General features: G+C 40.7%; 1 protein-coding gene across 2 annotated transcripts in view; it reads left to right on the top strand.

The window, feature by feature from the left end:
• The window catches only part of Kif3C (Kinesin family member 3C), a 56,564-nt gene that overhangs the window by 9,925 nt on the left and 36,639 nt on the right, over positions 1-10,000 (top strand). The window lies entirely within an intron of this gene.

Raw genomic sequence — 10,000 nt, 5'->3', positions numbered from 1 at the left:
GGGCGATGAAAGTTGCAACAATAGCAACAGTGTTAAATACCATAATGAATGATAATGTTACTATTACCACAACTTTGCAATATTGATAATAATACTTGCAACAATAGCAGTAGTGAGAAGGGATAATCATGAAATCAGAAGAAAGATAAATGGGGTTACTATTACAGAATTCCGATAGGGCTTTGCCGATTCGTTCATTGCAAATGTTGCTGTAAGATAGCGAAAATATAAGAGAAGAAAATGCTATGTTGACATGCAAGACTCGTGGCTATTCCACACACGCACACACGCACACGCACGCACACGCACACACACACAACCACCCACACCACACACCACCATCATCATCATTATCATTATCATCATCATCATCATCATCACCATAACCACTATCATTATCATCATCATCTCATCACTACCACCACACCCACACCTACAGTCCTACACCCCCACCATCGCCACCTCACCCCTCACCCCTCACCCCTCACCCCCACCCTACACCCCTCACCCCTCACCCTCCTCACCACCACCATAACTACCACCATACCATCACCATAACCTGTAGCCCCCCCCCTCCCCCCCATCCCCAAGGGGCCCGGAGCGCAAACATACAGGGGGCGATTCTTGAAAAATCTTTCCGAGATTTGCGCCGCGGAATTCGAGCTGTTTTACGGTGGACAAACACGATTTTGGGATTTCGAAAGGGGGGGAGGGAGGGGGAAAAGGGAAGGGGGGAGGGGAGGGAAGGGGGATTGGGAGGGGGAGGGGGGAGGGGGAAGAAGAGGGGAAAGGGGGATTTGGGAAGGGGGAAGGGGGATGGGGGGTGGGGGAGGGGAAGGGGAAGTGGGAGGGGGGAGGGAGGATTGGGAGGGGGAGGGGGAATAGGGGGTGGGGAGGGGGAGGAGGAAAGGGGAGGGAGGATGGGGGAAGGGTGAGGGGGATGTGGGGAAAGGAGGGGGTATGGGGAAATGCGGGAGAGGGATGGGGGGGAAGGAGTGAAGTAGAAGGGAGGAGAAGAAAGGGGGAGGAGAGGTGGAAGGGGAAGGGGGAAGAGTAAGGTGGAAGGGGGGTAGGGATGAGGGTGATTTTAAACCTATTTTTGAATCTTTTTATTTATTATTATTTTCATTTTTTGACGTTTACTTTTTTATCTTAATTTGTTCATCATCTCAATTTGTTTCGATTTTTTTATGATAAGGAGAATAACAATAATGGTAATTGTGATGGCAATGATTGTGATAATGATAACAATACTAGAAAGGGAAATAGGAATAATCTGTTAATACTGCTGCTACTACGGGGGAAAATAATATTATAATGATAATGATAATAATGATAATGATAAGAGTACTTTTTGTTATTATCATTATCATTATTGTAATAATGACATTGATAATAGTAATGGCAAATACAGTAATGATAAATATAAGGGTGATGATTATGACGATAATACTGATGATAATAATAATAATAATGATAATTATAATAATAATAATAATAACAATAATGAGGATAATAATAATAATAGTAATAATGATGATAATAATAATAATAATGATAATAATAAAGATAATACTACTACTACTAATAATAACAAATAAGTAAATAAATAAAATAAAAATGAAAATCACCACCACCACCACCCCCTTTTATCATCACCACTCCTGAACAAACTTAAAAGCATCACCACCATCACCACTAGCATTACGCAAGAAGGAGAACCTTAATCCACTGACACATAATCGAAAAATCGAGAGAACAATAAATCCATTTTCTGTTCCATGAAAATCTCTCGTTGTGGCTTTTCCAATCAGTGTGTGTCAGGCTTGCTCTGCTTTCCTGGTGGGGGGTTGGGGGGGGGCGTGTTGTGGTCTTGTTGCTTGTTGTTTTTATTGTTGTTGATATTATTGTTATTATAATTATTGTTGTTGTTATCATTATTATTACTATTGTTCTTATTGTTATTATTATCATTATTGTTATTATTGTTATTGTTATTATTATTGTTATTATCATCATTATTATTATTATTGTTATTATTAGTATTGTTATTATTATTATTATTATTATTATTATTATTATTATTATTATCATCATTATTATTATTACTACTACTACTTATACTATTATCATTAGTTGGTATTGTTGTTGTCGTTATTGTCATCCTTATTATTTTATTATCGTTGTTATTACCATTGTTATTTTTACTATTATTACCATCAAATATCATGACTATTATTTCCATTGTTACTATCATTTTTGTCTCAATATTATCATGAGGATTATTATTATTTTCGTTTTTGTTTTTCTTTACATTATTATCATTATCATTGTTATTATCATGATTACTGGAATCATTATTATTTCTACTACTACTACTAATAATAATACTCATAATATTATTATCATGAACATTATCATCATTATCATTATCGTGGATATTATCAATCATTGTTATAATCATTGTGTATTTCTACATATAGCTTCTACTAATATTAACAACAACACGCATAAGATTATCGGTAATGATAATGATATTGATAACAGTAATGATAACGATAATGGTTAAAGTAATGATTAAGATAATGATTAAGATGATTATTAAAAAGATTAAGAAAATGAATAAGATGATGGTTAAGATGACGATTAAGATAATTATTAAAATGATGATTAAGATGATTATTAAAATGATGATTAAGATAATTTATAAGATGATGGTTAAGATAATGATTATGATGATGATTAAGCTAATGATTAAGATCATTATTAAAATGATTATTAAGATAATTATTAAAATAATGATTAAGATAGTTATTAAAATAATGATTAAGATTAAGATTAAAACAATGATTAAGATAATAATTTATTTGAATAACACTAAGTATGATCACCGACGCCATCTTCCTCGCCACTTGTAAATTCATAGCTCACCTCTCTCTCATTTTCACATCTTGCATTCGGTTGATCACGCAACAGACAGAAGCAAATAGGATCTCATGCGTAACAACCACTCATCCCCCCTACCCCCTCTCCCCTCCTCCCTTCCTCCTCTTCCCTCCTCCCTCCTCTCCCCTCCTCCCTTCCTCCTCTTCCCTCCTCCCTCCTCTCCCCTCCTCCCTCCCTCCTCTTCCCTTCTCCCTCCTCTTCCCTCCTCCCTCCCTCCTCTTCCCTTCTCCCTCCTCTTCCCTCCTCCCTCCCTCCTCTTCCCTCCTCTTCCCTCCTCCCTCCCTCCTCCCTCCCTCCTCTTCCCTCCCCCTACCCCCCTTCCCACCCACAAAGAAGAGAAAAAAAATGGTGTGCTTGATTTTTTTTTTTCGTCTCCTAATGATTGGTGTTGGTAATGGTACTTATTAAGTCTATGAATATCTCTTTGAGTTCGTGTGTGTGTGTGTGTGTGTGTGTGTGTGTGTGTGTGTGTGTGTGTGTGTGTGTGTGTGTGTGTGTGAGTGTGTGTGTGTGTGTGTTGCGGTACATTGCTCTTTCTGTGGGTTTCACTTGTTGTCCATTTTATTGTTTTTGTTTTGTCTCATTTTGTTTTTGTTGTTGTTGTTGTTAACGATGTTGTTGTTATTGTTACTGTTGCCTTTCTTGTTGTTTTCGTTGTTGTAATTAATGTTGTTGGTGCTTTCTCTCTTTCTTATTCTTGAGTTCCTCCTCTTCCTCCTTCTTGCTTTTTTTCTTCTCTTTAACTGTCTCGGATTCTCTCATTCTTTTTATTTATATATTCCTCTATTCTCTCTTTCTCTCCCTTTCTCCCTCCCTCCTTCCCTCCCTCCTTCATCCTCTCCTTCCCTCTCTCCCTCATTTCCCTCTTTTCCTCTCTCCCTCCCTTTGCTCCTCTACCTCTCTCTATCAATTCGTTCATCTCCCTCGCTCCTCTCGCTCCCTCTTTCTCTTTCTTCAGATTTACTCCTTTCTCTCCCTCCCCCTTCCCCCCTCCACACCCTCCTTCCTCTCCTCTCCCTACCCTTTTTTTCTCCCTCTCCTTCTCCCTTCCCCCTTCCCCTTTCTCTTCTTCCTTCCCCCTTCTCTTCCCCTTTCTCCTCCCTCCCTTACCTTCCCTCCCCTCTCTTACCTTCTCCCTCTCCCTCGCCCCCCCCCTTCCCTCCTCAAAAACTACGACTTCCCCCCTCCTCCCCCCTTCCTTCCCTCCCTCCCCCCCTTCCCTCCTCAAAAACTACGACTTCCCCCCACTCCCATCCCCCCTTCCCTCCTCAAAAACTACAACTTCCCCCTCCTCCCCCCTTCCCTTCCCCCCACCCCCATCCCCCCTTCACATCCCCCATCCCCCATCCCATCCCCCATCCCCCCCTCCCTTCCGCAACTTTTTCGCCGTGGGTCGATCCGCACGCAGCGCCGCCGGACCGGACCGGGCCGAGCCGAGCCGCGAGACGAGCCGAGACACGGGGGGGTCGGATCGGGGGTCGGTTGGACGAGGCCCTTTCTGGGTCAGTAAATATCGTAAAGCCTTCGGTAACGACCTCGGATAGGGAGCTTGGAAGGGGGTGGTGGAGAGGGGGTGGGTGGATGGGGAGGGGTGAGGGGGGATGGGTGAGGGTGAGGAGGGGAGGACGGGGAGGATGGTAGGGGAGGGACGGGAGGGGTGGGTGAGGAGGGGAGGACGGGGAGGATGGTAAGGGAGGGACGGGAGGGGTGGGTGAGAGGGAAGGAGAAGGGAAGGGGTGGCGGAGGGGGAGGATGGTAAGGGAGGGGTGGGTGAGGAGGGAGAGGGGAGGAGGATGGGAAGAGGGGCGGGAGGGGACGGGAGAGGTGGGGAAGGGAGGGGAGTAGGAGAGGAGGAGGGAAAGGGACGGGGAGGGGGTTTCGACGGTGTGTGTTTGTCTGAGGGGAGGGGGGGGGAGCGTGAAGGTAGCGGATGGAGAGGGAGAGGTGGGGAGGAGGGGAGTGGGAGGGGGTGGATGATAGTCTCTTACACGCACGCACAGTTCACACTCGTTAGGCGGAGGAGGGGAGAGGGTGGGGGTAGGGGAGATGTGGGGACGTGGGGGAGAGGGGAGAGAAGTAAGGAGGAGGAGGGGGAGAAGACATGAGGAACGAAAGAAAAGAGGAGAGAGAGGATGAGAGGAGAGAGGAGAGAGGAGAAAAGAGGAGAATGAAAGAGAGGTTAAGTGAAGCAGGAGAGAGGGGAAGGGGAGAGAGGAAACGGAAGGAAGAGAAGAAGCGAGGAGATGAAAGGAGAGGAGAGAAGAGAAGAGAAGATAATGGAATAGAAGAGAAGAAAAGAAAAGAGAAGAGAAGAAATAATAGAAAAGCAGAGAAGAGAAGAAAGGATAGTAGAAGAGCAGAGAAGTGAAGAGAAGAGAAGAGAAGAGAAGAGAAGAGAAGAGAAGAAAGGATAGGAAAGCAGAGAAGAGAAGAAAGGATAGAAAAAGAGCAGAGAAGAGAAGAGAAGAGAAGAAAGGACAGAAGAAGAGAAGAGAAGCGGAGTGGAGAGAGGAAACGAGAGGGAGTGAAGAGAGAAAAGCATAGGAGACGAGAGGACTAGAGAAAGGAGGAGAAGCCAATAGCAAGAGAAGAATGTGGGCGTTGTTGAACCACGCGATTTTCTCCAAGCTGTGAACCTCCGCAACACGTGACGCCCTGCTCTGCAATTTGTGCAATCCCTTGGCATTGCAACAGATCAACAAGATGACAATGTTTTGAGCTTATTTAGCCTGCAGACTCAGCAAGACTCAGCAAGGCTCAAATCGACGCCAACTATGTGGTAAGAATGTCGAAGTATTGGCTCCCCAGACTTGGAATTCTTGCCTCCGTTATAATCCATGTATAATTTACATAAGTTCGATTCGATGTATTAAAAAAAAGAAAGAAAAAAAATAATCAAGAGATCTGTGTATTGGCAAAAAAAAAAAAAATAGAAAAAAAAAAGAAAGAAAGAAAAAAAACTTCACTATCACATTTTAATCAAGAGATCTGTGTATTGGAAAAAAAAAAGAAAGAAAGAAAGAAAAAAAAATTCACTATCACATTTTAATCAAGAGATCTGTGTATTGGAAAAAAAACTTTATCAAAATTTAATCAAGAGATCTGTGTATTGGTAAGGTTGACTGGCAGTGTTTCTCGAATAGGAACTCGAAGGGATGAATAACCTTGGATGAAATATTAAGCGTACTTTGAATTAGAAAAAAAATAGTCACCTTGAATGAAACGTGCCTTTGAGACTTGTGAATATTGATGAGTGTCAGGAAAATTGGTATTTATATTTTATCATTATTATTATTATTTTACTATCATTATTATTATTTTTTTACTATCATTAATATTATTTTTTACTATCATTAATATTATTTTTTACTATCATTATTATTCTATAATTCTTGTTCTTATCATTATCGTTATTGCCGTTGCTCTTATTATTATTATTATCATCATCATCATCATTATTATTATTCTAGTTTTTATTGTTATTATTGTTGCTATTGTTATTAATTGTTGTTAGCATTATTATCAGTATTGTTGTTAACAACATGATTACCTTTATTTTCATTATTTCCATCATAATCATCATCAATACCAACATAACAATAAAGATACGTACTATCATTACTGAAAAAAACACCCTTAACAGCACTATAGTGATAATGCAAGTAAACCGTACCATTAAATCTCTCGATGAAAGCACTATAGTAATAATAAAAGTAACCTGTACCATTGAATCTCTCGTTGAAAGCACTATAGTAACAAGAACAGTACCCCGTACCACTGAATTTCTCCGCCTTTAGCAAGTAATGCACCCTCACCATTCTACAGTTTACGCCCGGCTGACATATCACGCAGGAGGAAATAACCATTATAACAAAGGGAGATTGAGAGCGAGTGCGCCTTTTTACTCGTGAAGACAAACCCATTGATTTTCAGCACATGCCCTTTCGTACCATAATCTACGGAGTCAACAGGGAGAGGGGGGAGAGGAGGGGGAGAGAGGGAGGGGGATTGGGGAAGGTGATGGGGTGAGGGGGATGGGGATGGGGAAGGGATATGGGATGGGGGATTGGGGTGAGGGGGATGGGAAAGGGATTGGGAAGGGATGGGTAAGGGGAAGGGATGGGGAAGGGGAAGAAGTAGATAAGGAGAATAAGGACGAAGAGAAGGAAGAGGAAGAACATAAAGAAGAAAAATAAAAATAATAAGAGATGGAAGAAGAAGAAGAAGAAGAAGAGGAAGAGGAAGAAGTAGATAAGGAAAAGGATGAGGAAGAGAGAAGAAGAAGAAGTATTAGAATATGAACAAGAGTAAAAGAATAAACGGAAGAAAAGCCAAATAGTGATAGATAAGAATAATAATGAAAAGAAAAAGAGAGAGGGAGAGGGAGAAAGGAGAGAAATAAAATATCAGAATAAATGAAAGAAGGAAGAATTAAACGAAAAAATAATGAAAAAAGAATGGCAAATATTGAAAAAGAACAGAATGAATGGGAGAAAGAAAAAAAAAAAAGAGGAAATAAAAATTAAGAAGAAGAGAGAAGAATAAAACGAACAAATAAAAAAGAAGCAAAACACAATAAACATTGAAAAAAAACTATTAAGAAAACAAACAACCAAACAAACAAACGAATGGGGGAAGAAGAGAAGCAAGAATAAAGGAAGGAATATATGAAATAGAAAAAAAGACATTGAAATATAGCGACAGGCGAGCGCTGAATAATAGAAGGCAACGGAAAGGTTGGGATCGATAGTAGCGCCGACGCTCCGTAAGGGTATGTGGTATGAGGTGGCGTCATGAGGTTCCAGCATGGCGAAGGGTATGTGGTATGAGGTGGCGTCATGAGGTTCCAGCATGGCGAAGAGGGGTTGTGGTTGGGGGTTGAGTTATAAGGAAGGGGGGTGATGAGGTTCCAGCATGGCGAAGGGGGGTGGGGATGGGGGTATGTGGTATGAGGTGGCGTCATGAGGTTCCAGCATGGCTACGGGGGTTGGGGATGGGGGTGGGGGGTTGAGTTATAAGGGAGGGTGGTTGGTCATGAGGTGGCGTCATGAGGTTCCAGTATGGCGAACGGGGGTGGGGGTTGAGTTATGAGGGAGGGGGTGAGTCATGAGGCTATGAAGTTATGAGGGTTGAAATATGCGGGTATGAGTTATGGGATAGCGTCATGAAGCTCCAGCATGGCGAAGGGGGGGGAAGGGTTGAGTTATGATGGTGGGGGTTATGAGGTTGAATCGTGTGGGTGTGAGTTATGCGGTTGAGTTGCTAGAGTTGAATTATGTTGGTGTGAGTTATGAGGAGTTATGAGGAAGGAGGGGGAGTCATGAGGTTGAGTTATGTGGGTGTAAGTCATGGAGTAGCAGCATAAGACTCCAGCATGGGGGTTGGATCATAAAGTTGAATTATGAGGTTGAGTCATGAGGTTATGTGGTAGTGGGCAACGCCATGAGTCATGAGGATATCTGGTAATGTGTGGCGCTGTAAGACTCATGAGAATGTGAGTCATGAGGGTTCATGAGGGTGTGAGGTAGTGGGGAACGTCATAAGGCTCAGTCATGAGGATGTTTCAAAGGGCAGCGTCATGTAGCTGAATCATGAAAATGTGTCATGAGAGTAGACCACAAGGGTAGGTCATGACAGGTGTCGTGACGGTGTGTAACGTGCCAAAAAATGAGAATGTGAGGGAAGTGCCAGAGCAGTGCCAGGGCAGTGCCTCATGACCTTTTCTCATGAGTTGGGTTAGTACCACGTCAGTTCTGCATGGTATTGTGCATGATAATGACTTACATCTTGCCATGAGAGTTCTGAAATGGGCCACGAAGTACAGGGAAATGATGTCTTAAAAATTATAATGATGGTGATGATTATGATGACAAAATAATAATAACATTAATAATGATGATAGTGATAACAGTAATAATGATGATGATAATGATGATGACGATGCTGCCAGGAGTAATTCTGATATAATGTTTATGTTAATTATGGTTTTGGTGCTGATGATAATGATAATAGTAATAATAACAGCAGTAATAATGATGCAGAAGATGAAGATAATGATGATAATGATGATGATGCTATCAATAGGAGTAATGATAGAACTTGTGATGATGGTGGTGTGATAATAATGATGACAATAACAATAATGGATATGATGATAAAGATAATGATAATAGCAGTAACACTAATAACTACAATAAATGATAATAGCAGTAATACTAATAATTACAATAAATGATAATGTGATTATGATGGTAATAATGATAACAGTAATTGCATTAACAATCAGCAATGATGATATTGAGGATAACAAAAAAGACGAATGAATGAACGAATTAATGAATAGCAAAGATGATGATAAAAATAGATGCATAATAATGTTAATTTTAATGAAAATAATAATGAAGATAGTAATAATAATAATGATAACAATAATGATAATGATGATGATAATGCTGATAATAATTATAATAATAATGATAATACAGATAATAGTAAAAGTAACAATAATACTCATAGTAATAATAAGAGTAATAAGAACAATAAAAACAAAATAATAATCACTCTAACAATGGCCATAATAACAATAAACGAATTCCAAAAGGAAATAAAAAAAGATAACAGTGATGATAACAGAGCTCTTCCGATAAGCGTTACCAAGTGTCTCTTCCCGGAACCTGAAGGAGGAGACGTCACGCTTGTGTTGTCAATCATGACGTGTCACTTCGGGTGTATTATTATCATTGTTTTTTATTGTTGAGATTATGTCGATGTTGTTGTTGTTGTGTTTTATGTCGTGTTTTTTTTCACCGTGTTCATAAATGTCGTTATGTTTGTTATTGGTAATGTTATTGATATTTGGTTATGACCGATTTTTTATTCGTATTGTTCTTGTTACTGAATGTCTCTCTCTCTCTCTTTTACGCTCTTTCTCCCTCCCTCCTTCCTTCCCTCTCTCTTATTCTTTCTTTCTCTCTATCTCTGCCTTTTCTCTTTATCTATCTATTTATCTACCCCCCTCTCTCTCTCTCTCTCTCTCTCTCTCTCTCTCTCTCTC

This window comes from Penaeus japonicus, unplaced genomic scaffold (genome assembly GCF_977035675.1).
Source record: "Penaeus japonicus unplaced genomic scaffold, GWHDUDI00000001_assembly GWHDUDI00000006, whole genome shotgun sequence".
Classification (NCBI taxonomy): Eukaryota; Metazoa; Arthropoda; class Malacostraca; order Decapoda; family Penaeidae; genus Penaeus; species Penaeus japonicus.
This window is presented reverse-complemented; position numbering and strand designations above follow the sequence as displayed.